At 39.0% G+C, this 19,583-nt stretch overlaps 1 non-coding gene across 1 annotated transcript; it reads right to left on the reverse strand.

Annotated features, from left to right (window-relative positions):
- Positions 1 to 472: 472 nt before the first annotated feature.
- On the reverse strand, positions 473 to 580 carry LOC112718783 (small nucleolar RNA R71). Its single transcript, XR_003161111.1, has one exon. It is a non-coding gene; the product is annotated as a small nucleolar RNA R71 (small nucleolar RNA).
- Between the last annotated feature and the right edge of the window lie 19,003 nt (positions 581 to 19,583).

Genomic DNA, 19,583 nt, shown 5'->3' on the forward strand with positions numbered 1-19,583 from the left:
GCTAAAAGAAGCTAAAGCACAACACTCCGGAGAGGACCTTACAGAAAATCTCGTAAAAGAAGCAGACATGGCTGCCGAACCCAACAACAATGCTAGAGATGCAAGAAAGATGCTTGGTGACTACACTGCACCAACTTTCAACTTCTATGGAAGAAGCATCTCAATTCTTGCCATTGGAGCAAACAACTTTGAGCTTAAACCTCAATTAGTTTCTCTAATGCAGCAGAATTGCAAGTTTCATGGACTTCCATCGGAAGATCCTCATCAGTTCTTAGTTGAATTCTTGCAGATCTGTGATACTGTTAAGACCAATAGGGTTGATCTCGAGGTCTACAGACTTATGCTTTTCCCTTTTGCTGTAAGAGACAGAGCTAGGATATGGTTGGACTCACAACCTAGAGAAAGCCTGAACTCTTAGGATAAGTTTGTCAGTACTTTCTTAACCAAATTCTTTCCACCTCAAAAGATGAGCAAGCTTAGAGTGGAAGTCTAAATCTTCAGGCAGAAGGAAGGTGAATCTCTCTATGAAGCTTGGAAAAGATACAAGCAATTAACCAAAAGGTGTCCTTCTGACATGCTTTCAGAATGGAACATCATATGTATATTCTATGATGGTTTGTTTGAATTATCCAAGATATCATTGGACCATTCTTCTGGTGGATCTCTTCATCTGAAAATACCTGTAGAAGCCCAGGAACTCATTGAGATGGTTACAAATAACCAGTTCATGTACACTTCTAAAAGAAATCCTGTGAATAATGGGATGACCCAGAAGAAAAGAGTTCTTGAAATTGATACTCTGAATGCCATATTGACTCAGAACAAGATATTGACTCAGCAAGTCAATATGATATCTCAGAATCTGACTAGATTGCAAGCTACATCTGGCAGTACTAAAGAAGCCTCCTTTGAAGGAGAAGCTTATAACCCTGAGAATCCTGCAATGGAAGAGGTGAATTACATGGGAGAATCCTATGGAAACACCTATAATCCTTCATGGAGAAATCATCCAAATTTCTCATGGAAGGATCAACAAAAGCCTCAACAAGGCTTCAAAAATAATAATGGTGGGAGACATAGGTTTGGCAATAGCAAGCCTTTTCCATCATCTTCTCAGCAACAAACAGAGAATTCTGAACAGAGCTGCTCTGGCTTAGCAAATATAGTCTCTGATCTATCTAAGGCCACTCTCAGCTTCATGACTGAGACAAGGTCCTCCATCAAAAATTTGGAGGCACAAGTAGGTCAGCTGAGTAAAAGAGTTACTGATACTCCTCCTAGTACTCTCAGAAGCAATATAGAAGAGAATCCAAAGAGAGAGTGCAAGGCCATCAATATAACCAAAATGGCCAAACTTACAGAGGAGGAAGAGGCAGTGATCTCTGATGATTGGATTTTGACGGTATAGAATTTCACAAATGAATTCTCGTTGCAAGTATAGTTTCCAAACCAATCAAAAATCCTTTCATACAAAAGATTGTTTGTCACACGTAACAAACCCCTAATTTTATAAACTGAAGTATTCAAACCTCGGGTCGTTCTCCCTAGGAATTACAATAAAGTGCCTTGTTATTGGTTAGAAATGTGTTTTGGGGTTTTGGATAAGAAGCATGAAAAGTAAATGGCAATGAAAATAAACTAACAACTATAAAAGGCTCTTGGTTAACCCTTACTAAATAAAGGAAAGTCAAGTGGATGAATTGACTTGAGCCACAAGTCCTAGCCAACTCCCAAGGAAAGACTAGCTTTAGTGCACTCCAAACCAATTAGCAATCTCTCCAATTACCAATCAACAAAGGAATTAGATAACGCAAGTGTCACTAATTACTCTACCTAGGACAAGAGTAACAAAATCTATACTATATCTAGAAGAGGCATTTCAACAAACACATAAAAGGCAATAAAAGTAAACAACATAAATTACAAGAATTAAAGAGAGATCTAACTACAAAGGCAAGAGATCAACAATATAAAAGCAAAGAAGAACAATTATTATGAATTACTTCTTATTGAATTGAAAGAAAATGGAAGGAACAATAGTAGATCTACAACAAAGTATAAGAACAACATAAAGGAAATTACAATAAAAGAATGGAAGAAGAATGAATGTAACAACAAGGAATTGAGAAGATAGAAGTAAAAGAAGATGAATTAAAATCTAGATCTAAGAACTAAATCTAATCCTAATCCTAATCCTAGAGAGAAGTGAGAGCTTCTCTCTCTAGAAACTACTTCTAAAACTAAACTATGACTAATGGTAACTAACTTGTGTTTCTCTCTTCACTCCTTAGGTTAAATAGCATCAGAAATGAGTTGGATTGGACCCACAAGGCTCTAGAATTCGCTGGACACGTTTTGCTTTAAGTGAACCAGGTGGCAGCAACGGTGCGTGCGCGTACCATGCGCGTACGCGTCACCATGCGCGGTTCAACCATAGTAAATCTTATATCGTTTCGAAGCCCCGGATGTTAGCTTTCCAACCCAACTCGAACCGCATCATTTGGACCTCTATAACTCAAGTTATGATCATTTAAGTGCGAAGAGGTCAGCTTGACAGCTTTCCGGTTCTTTCATTTCTTCATGAGTTCTCCAACTTTTCATGCTTTCTTTCTTCATTCCCTTGATCCAATCTTTGCCTCCTAAACCTTAAATCACTTAACAAACATATCAAGGCATCTAATGGAATCAAGGAGAATTAGATTTAGCTATTTTAAATCCTGAAAAGCATGTTTTCACTGTTAAGCACAATTAAAGGAGAATATACAAAACCATGCTATTTCATTGAATAAATGTGGGTAAAAGGTGATAAAATCTCCTAAAATCAATATAGGATAAACCCTACAAATGGGGTTTATCAACCTCCCCACACTTAAACCAAGCATGTCCTCATGCTTAAACCAAGAATGAAGTAAGGGTATGGCATTTATTCAATGGGAACTAACTAAATGTGCGATGCAATCTACCTATATGCAACTATCTAAATGAATTGAATTGCTTGGTCAAAATAAATCAATTCCCAAGAAGCATATATGCACAAGGGCTAAGGACTAGCAAGTCTAATCCAAAATTGAATTGAGTTATTAAATATTTTTACAAACTTGCATGAGAAGAGATGATCATAGGTGGAAACATGTAATTGAGCATCAAACCCTCACCGGATGTATTTGCACTCTATTCGCTCAAGTGTTTAGGGTTGATTCTCTCAATTCTCCCCTAATCATGTTTTCCAAGATTTGTTCTTCTTCTAACAATCAACATATATTTCATGCATGCATACAAGTATCATGAGGTCTTTTCTTTGGTTGTAATGGGGTTAGGGTCAAGGTATGATGCATATATGGTTAAGTGAGCTTGAAATTTGAATCTTTGATAAGGTTAAACTTCCCACCTAACCTATGATATCCTATACAATTAAGTTCTAACCTAACTACCCATTTTTCACTTTTTCACATACTCATGTATCCCTTTTTCATTTCACAACACTTATGCATTGATCTTATTGAGCTTCGCTTTGGGGCATTTTGTCCCCTTTTTATTATTTTTTTCTTTTTTCTTTCTTTTTCTATTTTTTTTCCATATTATTTTTCTTTTCTTTTTCTTTTGTTTTTCTCATTTTTTCTTTCTATACACAAGAACCTCAATGCATAAGGTTTTACATTTGATCAATACATGAGTATGTACCCAATTCCCAATATTTCCAATAATAATACAAAACTACCCTTTTATTCACCCAATGTCCCAAGGTTCCCACACTTGAATGATACTCACACACACTAGCCTAAGCTAATCAAAGATCCAAATAAGGACTTTTATTGTTTTCCGCTTTAAGGCTTGTAATGTGCTAAATTAAAGAACAAGTGGGTTAATTGTAGGCTCAAAATTGGCTAACAAAGGAAGATAAAAGGTAAGGCCATTTGGGTAAGTGAGCTAATGAAATGATGGCCTCAATCATATAAATGCATGAATACACAAAATAATGGATATAAAGGATCAAACAAATCAAAGATTACAATCATAGAAAGAGAATAATGCACACAAGAAGGAAAATAAGTGGTTATAAGATGTAACCACACCATTAGGCTCAAAACTCACTTGCTTGTGTTCTTAGCTCAAAAACATGATCCACAAGATATATAATTCAAGCAAGTTTTATGAAAAGTTTTCACTCAAATCAATTGATGTGCCCTATAGATAGAAATCTTGAAAAATTTTCATTATTTTGACTAAACTTATTTTGTATATATATGCAAAACTAAAAAAAATGCAAGTAAAAACCATAAAATCCTAGAATGAAATGCAAAAGTGTTGGGATTAGAATTTTGTCACCCAAAATCGCCGACCGGTCGGACGACCTCCCCACACTTAAAAGTTTGCACCGTCCTCGGTGCACTCAAAGATGAGCAAGGGGGTACGGCGACTCTCCGGATTGCTGCGTGTTCTTAGTCTTGCTTCCATGTTTGCTTGTGGTGCATTCATCATAAAAAAACAAAAATATAACACCATAAGAGGAGAAGATATAAAAGCAAGGAAGCATACCTTGTTGGAATGAGGTAAATCACTAGAAATGAGTGAGTGAATTAGTGTGACATTGATGACAAGTAGGTGTGTGAATTCTAAATTGCGCGGTTTAGAACACACATTAGCCTAAAAGTTATATCACAAAAGAAGCATGCACTTCACTTATCCTAGTGTGCTTGAGATGCTTTAAGTAAGCTTGTAAGGTAAAACAAGCATTAGAGAAGCATGGAAGCATTCAAGCTAAACACATATGGATGCATATGATCATAAAATACAATGTGTTAAGGTAAATGCACAACATCATCCATCAAGAGGTTGCCTAATCACAGAATAAAGCTCAAATCACATGGTGGCTAGCTACAACATGCAATTCAAAAGAGTCACAAGCTCGAAGGCAATTCTCATCACTTGGTATTTTTCAAAAGGTAAGCATGAAAAACTCAAAACCAAGTAGAAAAATATAACCTCAATTAAATAGTCCAACAAAGATTATTTAAACAATTATGCTAAGATAGCATTTAGGCAATAAGAGGCAACAATGTGTAGTAAACAAGATCAATAAGCCAACACTTATAATGAAAATGGAGAAAATAAAATGAAAACTAAACTAAAGCTATCTAACAAACTAACTAACTAACTAATTAGCTAACTAAAATAAATGGTTATCCATGGTGTTTGGAAGTGTTGGATGAGGGGTAGAAGAGGGGAAGAAGAAAGGAGAAGGAAAGAAATGGAAAGAGGAGAAGAAAAGAAATGTGGTTGGAAGAAAGGGTATCCACGCGTACGCATGCATGGCGCGTGAGCGTGGATGGTGGTGTAATGGACGCGACGCGTACGCGTACAGGGTGCGTCCGCGTCGATGGCTTATTCTGAGAGTGGCGCGTACGCGTCATGTGCGCGAGTGCGCAAATAGGTTTGTGCCAAAGGCACAACGTTGGCGCGGCGCAGGCACAACTCTCTGGAAAATGCATGGAGGGTGGAACTTCTCAATCCACGCGTACGCGTGCATGGCGCGCTCGCGTGGATGGTCCAAAATGCTTGATGCACGCGTACGTGCACAGTGCGCATCCGCGTGGATGGTGCTCTATTTTTCAAAATTTTTCTATGTTTTTGCACTAATCCAAGAATTCCAAACCTCCAAATAGCTACCATAACACCCTAAAACCTTATTTACCATACTAAACTACCAAATATACTCAACTAACTAAACAAAATATGAAATCAACTAGATTCTACACTATTTACAAAAGAGAAAATGAAAGATGTTACCATGGTGGGGTGTCTCCCACCTAGCACTTTTATTTATTGTCCTTAAGTTGGAGTTATGGGGAGCTCCTCATCAAGGTGGCTTATGCTTGTATTCATCTTGGAACTCCCACCAATGCTTGGTTCTCCATTGTGCCCCAAGATTTCCTATGGGTTGAGCCAAGTGTTGATGGAGTTCTTCACAAGCTTGGGGCTCCCAATGTTGATCCTCTTTTTCTAATCCAGGATCCCACACTTTATTTTCACACCCGTCTTGAAGTTGATCATCATTATTAGTCCATCCGGGTGGTGAACAAGATGAATTCTCTATATAGTGGCCAACAATCCTCCTAGACCCATCTATTTGAGCACTACTCCAACCTTTATATCTCATGTTTGATGCATCAACCATAATGAGCCTTGATTTGCAACGCCCACCACAAAACCTTTTTCGCTTACGCTTCATCCCACAAACTTCCCTAAGTTGGCCATCCGTTTCAAGTAAACCATATTCAAGTGAGATAATAAAGCTGATAGAAATGAATTTCACCCACTCAAATGAAGGTGTAGATGGCAACCTAGGCAAAGATGCTTCCAAAGACCTTAACAAAGCATAACCAACCCTCGTTCTTCTATTTCTAGGGACTTCCACCTCTTCACAAGATCTCTTAATCTCAATCCTTTGCTCAACAATTTTATCTAAACATTTTCCTTTACTCAAATCATAATAGGGAGGGTGAGAAAAATTTACCTCCTCAACGCTTTCAAATCTAACCGGAGAAGTTTCTTCATGCTCAAAGGATTCTTCACCAGTAAGACTTGATGCTTGATCTTCATCACCAAGGGAACTCAATTCTTTCTCTATCCCATCCAAGTCTTCATATGGAACATGCCTTGGAAGGTGTGCACTTTCCTCCCTAGCATCAATTTCAATCATCTTGGAGGGGTTTTCTTCAACTCTATGTTCCCATGGAGGCTCCGCATCTCCTAAGTCTTCTACCACTTCTTCCTTGTCTTCAACAATTAAAGCTTCCTCCAATTGTTCCAATACAAAGCAACTTCCCTCATTTCCCACCGGCGTTTCCAATCTCTCCTTCATGCTATGTTCTTCATTCGATTCTCCACATGTAGCCATGGGAGTTCCTTGAGTATTCAAGCATTGGGATGCTAATTGATTTGTTACCGCATCCAAGGCGGCCATGAAATTTTGCACATCCCTTTTCATTTCTTCTTGCCCTTGAACAAGAACACCAAGGGTTTCATCCATTAGATATTGGAGTGGGTGGAAAGGTTCATCAAATTGGGGGGAGGGTTCATAGTAGGAAGGTGGTTCTTCTTGGTAGAGTTGTGTTGGTTCAATATTCTCCACTCTTTCCACTTGTTGCACAGCACACTCCATGGTTGCTTGAAATTGATCCAATGCTTCCTTGAGATGATCCCTTGACTCTTGTTCCTCTTGGATGATATGATTAGGATCATGTGGCTCTTGGATCAATGGATTTGAGTGTTCTTCCATGGGAGGTTGTGGTGGAAAGTAGTATTCATCTTGTGGTTGAAATTTTTCATTTATTGGAGGTGGTTCATCTTGGTAATAATGTGGAGGGGGTGGCTCTTGAAAATATTGATATTGGAATGTTGGTGGCTCTATATGTGGTTCATATGGCTCATATGGTTGTTGGAATGGTGGATATGGATTAGGGTCATATGAAGGTGGTTGGTAAGAAGGGGCTTGTGAGTATGGTTGAGAGTTATGTTGAGGATATGGTTCATAGGCATATGGTGGTGGTTCTTGAAAGTCACAAGGTGATTCACCATAGCCATTGGATTGGTATGCATCAAAGAATGGCTCTTCTTCATAGTGCATTGGTGGAGGTTGTTGCCAAGAAGATTGATCATATGCATATGGCTCCTCCCACCTTTGGTTCTCCCATCCTTGATACACATTCTCATTATAGTTCTCATCACCTACAACATAATTGTAACTACACTCATAGCCAAAGTGAGAATTCATGATAGTAAGAGAGGGCAAAAACAAAAAATAGTAACAAATAAAGAGAACAATCTAAAAACTAACAAAGAAGCAAAAAACAAACATATTCACAATATTCACATATATACAATAACCAATAACATAACATCATTGCAATTCCCCGGCAACGGCGCCATTTTGATGATTGAATTTTTGATGGTATAGAATTTCACAAATGAATTCTCGTTGCAAGTATAGTTTCCAAACCAATCAAAAATCCTTTCATACAAAAGATTGTTTGTCACAAGTAACAAACCCCTAATTTTATAAACTGAAGTATTCAAACCTCGGGTCGTTCTCCCTAGGAATTACAATAAAGTGCCTTGTTATTGGTTAGAAATGTGTTTTGGGGTTTTGGATAAGAAGCATGAAAAGTAAATGGAAATGAAAATAAACTAACAACTATAAAAGGCTCTTGGAAAGGTATGAAAATTAGAAGTCCTATCCTAGTTATCCTTCTCAATTGTGATGAGAATTGTTCATTGCTACCACTTAGTTAACCCTTACTAAATAAAGGAAAGTCAAGTGGATGAATTGACTTGAGCCACAAGTCCTAGCCAACTCCCAAGGAAAGACTAGCTTTAGTGCACTCCAAACCAATTAGCAATCTCTCCAATTACCAATCAATAAAGGAATTAGATAACTCAAGTGTCACTAATTACTCTACCTAGGCAAAGAGGAACAAAATCTATACTATATCTAGAAGAGGCATTTCAACAAACACATAAAAGGCAATAAAAGTAAACAACATAAATTGCAAGATTTAAAGAGAGATCTAACTACAAAGGCAAGAGATCAACAATAGAAAAGCAAAGAAGAATAATTATCATGAATTACCTCTTATTGAATTGAAAGAAAATGGAAGGAATAATAGTAGATCTACAACAAAGTATAAGAACAACATAAAGGAAATTACAATAAAAGAATGGAAGAAGAATGAATGTAACAATAAGAAATTGAGAAGATAGAAGTAGAAGAAGATGAATTAAAATCTAGATCTAAGAACTAAACCTAATCCTAATCCTAATCCTAATCCTAGAGAGAAGTGAGAGCTTCTCTCTCTAGAAACTACTTCTAAAACTAAACTATGACTAATGGTAACTAACTTGTGTTTCCCTCTTCACCCCTTGGGTTAAATAGCATCAGAAATGAGTTGGATTGGACCCACAAGGCTCTAGAATTCGCTGGCCACGTTTTGCTTTAAGTGAACCAGGTGGCAACAACGAAGGGTGCGCGTACCATGCGCGTACGCGTCACCATGCGCGGTTCAACCATAGCAAATCTTATATCGTTTCGAAGCCCCGGATGTTAGCTTTCCAACACAACTGAAACCGCATCATTTGGACCTCTGTAGCTCAAGTTATGGTCGTTTAAGTGCGAAGAGGTCGGCTTGACAGCTTTCCAGTTCTTTCATTTCTTCATGAGTTCTCCAACTTTTCATGCTTTCTTTCTTCATTCCCTTGATCCAATCTTTGCCTCCTAAACCTTAAATCACTTAACAAACATATCAAGGCATCTAATGGAATCAAGGAGAATTAGATTTAGCTATTTTAAGTCCTGAAAAGCATGTTTTCACTCTTAAGCACAATTAAAGGAGAATATACAAAACCATGCTATTTCATTGAATAAATGTGGGTAAAAGGTGATAAAATCCCCTAAAATCAATACAGGATAAACCCTACAAATGGGTGTTTATCAATCTCCAGTGAGGAAGACCTCACTAGACGTCCACTAACCACTAAGAAGTTCCCTAATGGGGAACCAAAGGAATCTGAGACTAATATAGAGACCATAGAGATTCCACTAAACTTACTATTGCCATTCATGAGCTCTGATGAGCATTCTTCCTCTGAGTAAGATAAATATATTGTTGAATAGCAAGTTGCTCAGTATCTAGGAGCAATCATGAAGCTGAATGCCAAGTTATTTGGTAATGAGACTTGGGAGGATGAACCTCAATTGCTCATCAATGAACTGAATGCCTTGGTTCAGCTGAAAATACCTCAGAAGAAACCGGATCCCGAAAGGTTCTTAATACCTTGTACCATAGGCACTATGACCTTTGAGAAGGCTCTGTGTGACCTGGGGTCAGGTATAAACCTTATGCCACTCTCTGTAATGAAGAAACTAGGAATCCTTGAGGTACAAGCTGCAAGAATCTTACTAGAGATGACAGACAAATCAATAAAATAGGCTTATGGACTTGTAGAGGATGTCTTAGTGAAGGTTGAAGACCTCTACATCCCTGCTTACTTTATAATTCTAGACACTGGAAAGGAGGAGGATGAATCCATCATCCTTGGAAGACCCTTCCTAGCCACAGCAAGGGCTGTAATTGATGTGGACAGAGGAAAGTTAGTCCTTCAATTGAATGAGGACTACCTTGTGTTTAAGGCTCAAGGATCTTCTTCTATAAACATGGAGAAGAAGCATAAAAAGCTTCATCCAATTCTCTCCATACAAAGTCAAGCAGAGCCCCCATATTCAAACTCTAAGTTTGGTGTTAGGAGATCACAATCATGCTCTGAGCATCTGTGAAGCTCTATAAGAGCTTCCTGTCAAGCTATTGACATTAAAGAAGCACTTATTGGGAGGCAACCCAATTTTATTTATCTATGTTGATTACTTTTTTATTTTCCATTGTTAGTTTATGTTTTCTTTAGGTTGATGATCATGTGGAGTCACAAAAACAGCTGCAGAATTAAAGCGGAATCAAAAACAGCGTCAAAAATAGCACACCTTGGAGGACAAGCTTACTGGCGTTTAAACGCCAGTAAGGATAGCAAAATGGGAATTTAACGCCCAAAATGGCAGCATTCTGGGCGTTAAACGCTAGAATAGGCAGACAGACTAGCGTTTAACACCAGAAAAGGATGTCTTGCGTCTGGCTGGCGTTAAACTCCAGTAAGGATAGTAGAATGGGCATTTAACGCCCAGTCTGGCAGCATTCTGGGTGTTAAATGCCAGAATTGGCAGCCAGACTGGTGTTTAACGCCAGAAAGGGGCATCAGCCTGGCATTTAACGCCAGAAATGGCACACAGAGGGCGTTTAAATGCCAGAAAGATACAGGGATGAGAAATCCTTGACACCTCAGGATCTGTGGACCCCACAAGATCCCCACCTATCCCTACTCACTCTCTCTCCTTTTCACACCTTTCCATAACACTCTTCCCTAAACATCATTCACCTATCAAATCCTACCCTCTTCCCCATAATCTCTCCACCACTCAGATCCATACACTCTTCCCCAAAAACCCCTCATAAAACCCCACCTACCTCACCATTCAAATTCAAAACATTTCCCTCCTAAACCCCACCCATTCCCACACGGATTCCTTCTCTCCCTTACCCTATAAATACTCCTCTGATGAGCGGATAATTTGTACGCTTTTTGGCATTGTTTTTAGTATGTTTTTAGTATGATCTAGTTAGTTTTTAGTATATTTTTATTAGTTTTTAGTTAAAATTCACTTTTCTGGACTTTACTATGAGTTTGTGTGTTTTTCTGTGATTTCAGGTATTTTCTGGCTGAAATTGAGGGACCTGAGCAAAAATCTGATTCAGAGACTAAAAAGGACTGCAGATGCTGTTGGATTCTGACCTCCCTGCACTCGAAGCAGATTTTCTGGAGCTACAGAAGCCCAATTGGCGCGCTCTCAACGGCGTTGGAAAGTAGACATTCTGGGATTTCCAGCAATATATGATAGTCCATACTTTGCTCAAGATTTGATGGCCTAAATCAGCGTTCAAAGTCACCCTCAGAATTTCCAGCGTTAAACACTGGAACTGGCACAAGAATGGGAGTTAAACGCCCAAACTGGCATAAAAGCTGGCGTTTAACTCCAAGAAGAGTCTCTACACGAAAATGCTTCAATGCTCAGCCCAAGCACACACCAAGTGGGCCCGGAAGTGGATTTTTATGTCATTTACTCATCTCTGTACACCCTAGGCTACTAGTTCTCTATATATAGGACCTTTTACTATTGTATTGGAAGCTTTGGATCATGTTTTTATGATTGAACCCTCTTTGGGAGGCTGGCCATTCGGCCATGCCTAGACCTTGTTCTTATGTATTTTCAACGGTGGAGTTTCTACACACCATAGATTAAGGTGTGGAGCTCTGCTGTACCTCGAGTATTAATGCAATTACTATTGTTCTTCTATTCAATTCCGCTTGTTCTTGTTCCAAGATATCACTTGTTCTTCAACTTGATGAATGTGATGATCCGTGACACTCATCATCATTCTCACCTATGAACGTGTGCCTGACAACCACCTCCGTTCTACCTTAGATTGGGTGAATATCTCTTGGATTCCTGATACACGATGCATGGTTGATCGCCTGACAACCGAGCGCTCGCCTGACAACTGAGCCAGCCATTCCGTGAGATCAGAGTCTTCGTGGTATAGGCTAGAACTGATGGCGACATTCAAGAGAATCCGGAAGGTCTAACCTTGTCTGTGGTATTCTGAGTAGGATTCAATGATTGAATGACTGTGACGAGCTTCAAACTCCTGAAGGCAGGGCGTTAGTGACAGACGCAAAAGAATCACTGGATTCTATTCCGGCCTGATTGAGAACCGACAGATGGATAGCCGTGCCGTGACAGGGTGCGTTGAACATTTCCACTGAGAGGATGGGAGGTAGCCACTGACAACGGTGAAACCCTTGCATAAGCTTGCCATGGAAAGGAGTAAGAAGGATTGGATGAAGACAGTAGGAAAGCAGAGAGACGGAAGGGACAAGTATCTTCATACGCTTATCTGAAATTCCCACCAATGAATTACATAAGTATCTCTATCTTTATCTTTATGTTTTATTCATCATTCATAACCATTTGAGTTTGCCTGACTAAGATTTACAAGGTGACCATAGCTTGCTTCATACCAACAATCTCTATGGGATCGACCCTTACTCGCGTAAGGTTTATTACTTAGACGACCCAGTACACTTGCTGGTTAGTTGTGCGAAGTTGTAGTGATCACAATTTCGTCCACCACCCTCCTTACCACCCTTAATTTCACACATCACAAACATTTCTTCACCCCCTCGGCTGAACCACTCATACACTTCTATCTCCTCCATTTCTTCTTCTTCTACTCCCTTCTTTCTTCTTTTGCTCGAGGACGAGCAAACCTTTTAAGTTTGGTATGGGAAAAAGCTCTGCTTTTTTGTTTTTTCATAACCATTAATGGCACCTAAGGCCAGAGAAACCTCTAGAAAGAGGAAAGGAAAGGCAGTTGCTTCCACCTCCGAGTCATGGGAGATGGAAAGATTCATCTCAAAGGTCCATCAAGACTACTTCTATGAAGTTGTGGCCAAGAAAAAGGTGATCTCCGAGGTCCCCTTCATGCTCAAAAAGGGTGAATATCCGGAGATCCGACGTGAAGTGCGAAGAAGAGGTTGGGAAGTTCTCACCAATCCCATCCAACAAGTCAGAATCTTAATAGTTCAAGAGTTCTATGCTAATGCATGGATCACTAAGAACCATGATCAAAGTATGAACCCGAACCCAAAGAATTAGCTCACAATGATTCGGGGGAAATACTTGGATTTCAGTCCAGAAACCGTGAGATTGGCATTCAACTTGCCAATGATGCAAGGAGATCCTCATCCTTTCACTAAAAGGGTCAACTTTAATCAAAGGTTGGACCAAGTCCTCTTGGGCATCTGTGTGGAGGGAGCCCAATGGAAGAGAGACTCAAAAGGCAACCCGGTTCAACTAAAAAAGCATGACCTCAAGGCCGTGGCTAGAAGATGGTTGGAGTTCATCCAACGCTCTATCATTCCTACTAGCAACCGGTCTGAAGTAACTGTGGATCGAGCTATCATGATCCATAGTATCATGATTGGAGAGGAAGTGAAAGTTCATGAGATCATACCTCTAGAACTATACAAGGTGGCTGACAAGCCTTCCACTTTGGCAAGGTTAGCCTTTCCTCATCTCATCTTTCTCCTATGCAATTCAGCTGGAATTGTCATAAAGGAAGACATCCCTAGTGAAGCAGACAAGCCCATAACTAAAAAGAGGATGGAGCAAACAAGAGAGCCCACTCATGGACCTCAACAAGAGCATGAGGAAATCCCTCATCAAGAAATCCCTGACATGCTTCAAGGGATGCATTTTCCTCCACACAACTACTGGGAGCAACTCAATACCTCTTTAGGAGAATTAAGTTCCAACATGGAGCAACTAAGAGTGGAGCACCAAGAGCACTCCATCACCCTCCATGAAATTAGAGAGGACCAAAAGGCCACGAGAGAGGAGCAACAAAGGCAGGAAAGAGACATAGAGGAGCTCAAGCACTCCATAGGACCTTTAAGAGGGAGAACTAGCTGCCATCACTAAGGTGGACCCGTTCTTTAATTTCCTTGTTCTTATTTTTCTATTTTTTTCGGTTTTCTGCTTTATGTTTTGTCTATGTTTGTGTCTTTATTACATGATCATTACTATTTGGTGTCTATGTCTTAAAGCTATGAATGTTCCATGAATCTTTTACCTTTCTTAAATGAAAAATGTTTCTATTTGCAAAAGAACAAGAAGTACATGAATTTCAAAATTTATCTTGAAATTTGTTTAATTATTTTGATGTGGTGGCAATACTTTTTGTTTTTCTGAATGAATGCTTGAACAGTGCATATTTTTTATAGTGAAGTTTATAAATGTTGAAATTTTTTGCTCTTGAAAGAATAATGAAAAAAAGAGAAATGTTATTGATAATCTAGAAAATCATAAAATTGAATCTTTAAGCAAGAAAAAGCTGTGAAAAACACAAAGCTTGCGAAAAAATGGCAAAAAATAAAGAAAAAAAAGCAAGCAGAAAAAGCCAAATAGCTCTTTAAACCAAAAGGCAAGAGAAAAAAAGCCAGTAACCCTTTAAACTAAAAGGAAAGGGTAAAGAGGATCCAAGGCTTTGAGCATCAGTGGATAGGAGGGCCCAAAGGAATAAAATCCTGGCCTAAGCGGCTAATTCAAGTTGTCCTAACCATGTGCTTGTGTCATGTAGGTCTAAGTGAAAAGCTTGAGACTGAGTGGTTAAAGTCGTGATCCAAAGAAAAAAGAGTGTGCTTAAGAACTCTGGGCACCTCTAATTGGGGACTCTAGCAAAGCTGAGTCACAATCTGAAAAGGTTCACCCAGTTATGTGTCTGTGGCATTTATGTATTCGGGGGTAATACTGGAAAACAAGATGCTTAGGGTCATGGCCAAGACTCATAAGTAGTTGTGTTCAAGAATCAACATACTAAACTAGGAGAATCAATAACACTATCTGAATTCTGAGTTCCTATGGATGCCAATCATTCTGAACTTCAAATGATAAAGTGAGATGCCAAAACTGTCCAGAAGCAAAAAGCTACTAGTCCCGCTCATCTAACTAGAACTAAGCTTCATTGATATTTTGAAATTTATTGAATATTCTCTTCTTTTTATCCTATTTTGTTTTTAGTTGCTTGGGGACAAGCAACAATTTAAGTTTGGTGTTGTGATGAGCGGATAATTTATACGCTTTTTGGCATTGTTTTTACATAGTTTTTAGTATGTTTTAGTTACTTTTTATTATATTTTTATTAGTTTTTATGCAAAAATCACATTTCTGGACTTCACTATGGGTTTGTGTATTTTTCTGTAATTTCAGGTATTTTCTGGCTGAAACTGAGGGACCTGAGCAGAAGTCTGATTTAGAGGCTGAGAAAGGACTGCAGATGCTGTTGGATTCTGACCCTCCTGCACTCGAAGTGGATTTTCTAGAGTTAAAAAAGCTCAATTGGCGCGCTCTCAATTGCGTTGGAAATTAGACATCTTGGGCTTTCCAGCAATGTATAATAGTCCATACTTTGCTCAATATTTGATGGCCTAAACTGGCGTTTAAACGCCCACCAGAAACCCTTTTAGCGTAAAACACCGGAACTGGCACCAGAACTGGAGTTAAACGCCCAAACTGGCATCCAAGCTGGCGTTTAACTCCAAGAATGGCCTATGCACGTAAAAGCTTCAAAGCTCAGCCCAAACACACACCAAGTGGGCCCCGAAAGTGGATTTCTGCACTATCTACAATTAGTTACTTATTTTCTGTAAACCTTAGAAACTAGTTTAGTATAAATAGCACTTTTTACTATTGTATCTGGGAGTGATGAGCGGATAATTTATACGCTTTTTGGCATTGTTTTTAGTATGTTTTTAGTATGATTTAGTTAGTTTTTAGTATATTTTTATTAGTTTTTAGTTAAAATTCACTTTTCTGGACTTTACTATGAGTTTGTGTATTTTTCTGTGATTTCAGGTATTTTCTGGCTGAAATTGAGGGTTCTGAGCAAAAATCTGATTCAGAGACTGAAAAGGACTGCAGATGTTGTTGGATTCTGACCTCCCTGCACTCGAAGTGGATTTTCTGGAGTTACAGAAGCCCAATTGGCGCGCTCTCAACGGCATTGGAAAGTAGACATCCTGGGCTTTCCAGCAATATATGATAGTCCATACTATGCCCAAGATTTGATGGCCCAAACCTGCGTGGCAAATCAGCCTCAGAATTTCCAGCGTTTAACGCTGGAACTGGCATAAAACTTGGAGTTAAACGCCCAAACTGGCATAAAAGCTGGCGTTTAACTCCAGAAAAGGTCTCTACACGAAAATGCTTCATTGCTCAGCCCAAGCACACACTAAGTGGACCCAGAAGTGGATTTTTACGTCATTTACTCATTTCTGTATACCCTAGGTTACTAGTTTACTATTAATAGGATCTTTTGGACATTGTATCAGTACCTCATGACACTTTACACGTTTTCTTTGTGTATCTTCCACGGCATGAGTCTCTAAACCCCATGGTTGGGGGTGAGGAGCTCTGCTGTGTCTTGATGGATTAATGCAATTACTACTGTTTCTCATTCAATCATGCTTGCTTCCATTCTAAGATAATACTTGTTCTTAACCCGGATGAATGTGATGATCCGTGACAATCATCATCATTCTCAACTATGAACGCGTGCCTGACAACCACCTCTGTTCTACCTTAGATTAAGTAGTTATCTCTTGGATTCTTTAACCGGAATCTTCGTGGTATAAGCTAGAACTGATGGCGGCATTCAAGAGGATCCGGAAGGTCTAAACCTTGTCTGTGGTATTCTGAGTAGGATTCAATGATTGAATGACTGTGATGAGCTTCAAACTCCTAGCAGGCGGGGCGTTAGTGACAGACGCAAAAGAATCGCTGGATTCTATTCCGGCCTGACCGAGAACCGACAAATGATTAGCCATGCTGTGACAGGGCATAGGAACATTTTCACTGAGAGGATGGGAGGTAGCCATTGACAACGGTGAAACCCTACATACAGCTTGCCATGGAAGGAGCCTTGCGTGTTTGATGAAGAAGACAGTAGGAAAGCAGAGATTCAGAAGACAGAGCATCTCCAAAACCTCAACTTATTCTCCATTACTGCAAAACAAGTAACCATTTCATGTTCTTTTGCTTTTCACAATCAATCCTGATAATTTCTGATATCCTGACTAAGATTTACAAGATAACCATAGCTTGCTTCAAGCCGACAATCTCCGTGGGATCGACCCTTGCTCACGCAAGGTATTACTTGGATGACCCAGTGCACTTGCTGGTTAGTTGTGCGGAGTTGCAAAAGTGTGATTGCAATTTCGTGCACCAAGTTTTTGGCGCCGTTGCCGGGGATTGTTGAGTTTGGACAACTGACGGTTGATCTTGTTGCTTAGATTAGGACTGTTTTATTTTTGTTGGTTTAGAGTCTTTTACTTGAGTTTAGTTTTATATTTTAAGTTTGGTGTCTTTTGTGCTTTTATTCACTTAAAAATTTTTCAAAAATTTGTTCTTGGTGTTCATCTTGATCTTCAAAGTGTTCTTGGTGTTCATCTTGACATTCAAAGTTTTCTTGTTTGTTCTCTTTGTTTTGATCTAAAATTTTTAAGTTTAGTGTCGTTCTGTTGTTTTTCTCTTTCCTCATTAAATTTTAAAAAAAAATATCCTTTCCTTGTTTTACTCATAATTTTCGAAATTTTGCATTAAATTAGGCAAAGATTTTCAAAATCATATCTTCTCAATCATATCTTTTTTCAAAATAATTCTCAATCATATCTTTTTAATTGCTAATTCCAAAATCTTTTTAATTAATTAATTAATTTAGTTTTCAATTTGTTTTGATTTTATTTTTCGAAATTTTATTTTATTTTCCATTTATTTTATTTTATTTTATTTTATTTTTTTTTCGGTCACCTTTAAATAAAAAAAATGAAATATTTACTTTACTTGTGAATTCATATCATATTCCCTTTCTCCATCATGGACCTAAGTGGAATTGAACAGTCCAGAAGGACTCTGGGGTCATATGGTAACCCCATTACAGTTGCATATGGGAGTAGCATCTGTATACCTCCCATTAAAGCAAGCAGCTTTGAGCTAAATCCTCAACTCATTATCATAGTGCAGCAAAATTGCCAGTATTCCGGTCTTCCACAGGAAGAGCCTACTGAGTTTCTGGCACAATTCTTACAAATTGCTGACACAGTACATGATAAAGAGGTGGATCAGGATGTCTACAGACTATTACTGTTTCCATTTGCTGTAAAAGATCAAGCTAAGAGATGGTTGCATAACCAACCTACAGCAAGCATAAAAACATGGAAACAGTTATCAGACAAATTCCTGAATCACTTTTACCCTCCAAAGAGGATGACACAGCTAAGGCTGGACATCCAAGGCTTTAAACAAGAGGATAATGAATCCCTTTATAATGCCTGGGAGAGGTATAGAGGGATGCTAAGAAAATGCCCCTCTGAAATGTTTTCAGAGTGGGTGCAGTTAGACATCTTCTACTATGGGCTTACAGAAAAAGCTCAGATGTCTTTAGACCACTCAGCTGGTGGATCTATACACATGAGGAAGACAATTGAAGAGGCTCAAGAGCTTATAGACACTGTTGCTAGAAATCAATATTTGTACTCTAGCAATGAGTTCTCCCCAAAAGAGGAAGTCATGGCAGTAGCCACTGATCCTAATCCTCAAGAACAGATGATTGAGCTTAATCAACAAGTGCTCCTGATGACAAAACAGTTAGCAAAATTTAAAGAGATGCTCCATGAAACTAAAGTTGCTAACAAGAACATAGAGCTGCAGCTGAATCAAGCAAAACAGCAAATATCTAAACAGATAACAGAAGAATGCCAAGCAGTTCAACTGAGAAGTGGGAAGACACTGAATAACACTGCTCAAAGTAGCAAAAAGTCAGTAAAGGAACAATTGACAGAGGATAGCCAAACCACTATCCAAAATCCCTCTGAGGACAGTAAGAGCCCAGAGAGGAATGCTATTGGCGTTCAAACGCCAGAAAAGGAGGGAAAGCTGGCGTTAAACGCCCACTCCCTGCCCAGTTCTGGCGTTCAAACGCCAGAAAAGGGGGAAAAGTTGGCGTTAAACGCCCATTTTCCACCCAATCCTAGCGTTCAAACGCAAAAGGGGAACCAGACACCTGAGAGTGCTGATAGTAACCCCTCTAAAAAGGCTTCTTCAACCACTTCTGCAAGGAACAAACCTGCAGCATCTAAGGTTGAAGAATATAAAGCCAAGATGCCTTATCCTCAGAAACTCCGCCAAGCGGAGCAGGATAAGCAATTTGCCCGCTTTGCAGACTATCTAAGGACTCTTGAAATAAAGATTCCGTTTGCAGAGGCACTTGAGCAAATACCTTCTTATGCTAAGTTCATGAAAGAGATCTTAAGTCATAAGAAGGATTGGAAAGAAACTGAAAAAGTTTTTCTCACTGAAGAATGCA

This window comes from Arachis hypogaea, chromosome 10 (genome assembly GCF_003086295.3).
Source record: "Arachis hypogaea cultivar Tifrunner chromosome 10, arahy.Tifrunner.gnm2.J5K5, whole genome shotgun sequence".
In the NCBI taxonomy this organism is placed as follows: Eukaryota; Viridiplantae; Streptophyta; class Magnoliopsida; order Fabales; family Fabaceae; genus Arachis; species Arachis hypogaea.